The sequence below is a fragment of the Arachis hypogaea genome, chromosome 2 (genome assembly GCF_003086295.3).
Source record: "Arachis hypogaea cultivar Tifrunner chromosome 2, arahy.Tifrunner.gnm2.J5K5, whole genome shotgun sequence".
Lineage (NCBI taxonomy): Eukaryota > Viridiplantae > Streptophyta > Magnoliopsida > Fabales > Fabaceae > Arachis > Arachis hypogaea.
Window position 1 is genome coordinate 32,050,745 of NC_092037.1, and position 1,536 is coordinate 32,052,280.

General features: G+C 35.3%; 1 non-coding gene across 1 annotated transcript; it reads right to left on the reverse strand.

Moving 5' to 3' along the window:
* Nucleotides 1-1,209: 1,209 nt before the first annotated feature.
* LOC112766553 (small nucleolar RNA R71) lies at nucleotides 1,210-1,317 on the reverse strand. Its single transcript, XR_003184429.1, has one exon. It is a non-coding gene; the product is annotated as a small nucleolar RNA R71 (small nucleolar RNA).
* Between the last annotated feature and the right edge of the window lie 219 nt (nucleotides 1,318-1,536).

Consider the following 1,536-nt stretch of genomic DNA (forward strand, 5'->3'; position numbering starts at 1 on the left):
GGAAGATTTTGTTTTCAAATCAAATTTTTTCTAAGTTTTCAAAATCTTTTCAAAATCAAATCTTTTTCAAATCAATTTTTCAATCAAATCTTTTTCAAAACCAATTTCTTTCCATTTTTAAAGATACTTACTATCAATTAATGATTTGATTCAACATTTCAAGTATGTTACCTTTTCTGTTGAGAAAGGTTTAATGTTTGAATCATATCTTTTCTTGTTAGTCAAGTTTTTAATTTTCAAATCAAATCTTTTTAAAATGTTTTTCAAATCATATTTTCTCAATCACATCTTTTTAAAACTAATCATATCTTCTTAACCACATCTTTTTCAAAATAGTTTTCAATCAAATCTTTTTGATTTCTAATTTCAAAATCTTTTTCAAAAATCACTTGATTTCTTTTCCACTTTCATTTTCGAAAATTTAGTAATGTTTTTCAAAAATGTTTTCAAATTTTCCACTTAATTTTCGAAAATCACTTCCCTCCTTCTCACATCCTTCTATTTATAGACTAACACTATCCCTTAATGCAAAATTCGAACTCCATCTCCTTTGATAAGTTCGAATTTTTTACTTCTGTCTTCTACTCTTCTTTTCCTCTGACACTTCAAGGAATCTCTATACTGTGACATAGAGGATTCCACATTTCTTGTTCTCCTCTCTTTCTTATGAGCAGGAGCAAAGACAAAGGCATTCTTGTTGAGGCTGATCCTGAACCTGAAAGGACCTTGAAGAGAAAGCTCAGAGAAGCCAAAGCACAACTCTCTTTAGAGCACCTAACCGAATTCTTCAAAGAAGAAGAACAAATGGCAGCCGAAAACAACAACAACACCAACAATGCAAGGAAGGTGCTGGGTGACTTTACTGCACCTACTCCCGACTTCTATGGGAGAAGCATCTCTATCCCTGCCATTAGAGCAAACAACTTTGAGCTTAAGCCTCAATTAGTTTCTCTAATGCAACAGAATTGCAAGTTCCATGGACTTCCACTGGAAGATCCTCATCAGGTTTTAGCTGAGTTCTTGCAAATCTGTGACACAGTCAAGACTAATGGGGTTGACCCTGAGGTCTACAGACTTATGCTATTCCCTTTTGCTGTAAGAGACAGAGCTAGAACATGGTTGGACTCTCAACCTAAAGAAAGCCTGGACTCTTGGGAAAAGCTAGTCAATGCCTTCTTGGCAAAGTTCTTTCCACCTCAAAAATTGAGTAAGCTTAGAGTGGAAGTCCAAACCTTCAGACAGAAGGAAGGAGAATCCCTCTATGAAGCTTGGGAAAGATACAAACAATTAATCAGAAAGTGTCCTTCTGATATGCTTTCTGAATGGAGCATCATAGGTATTTTCTATGATGGTCTCTCTGAACTATCCAAGATGACTCTGGATAGCTCTGCAGGAGGATCTCTTCATCTGAAGAAGACGCCTACTGAAGCTCAAGAACTGATTGAAATGGTTGCAAATAACCAATTCATGTACACTTCTGAAAGAAATCATGTGAACAATGGGACTAGTCAGAAGAAAGGAGTTCTTGAGATTGAC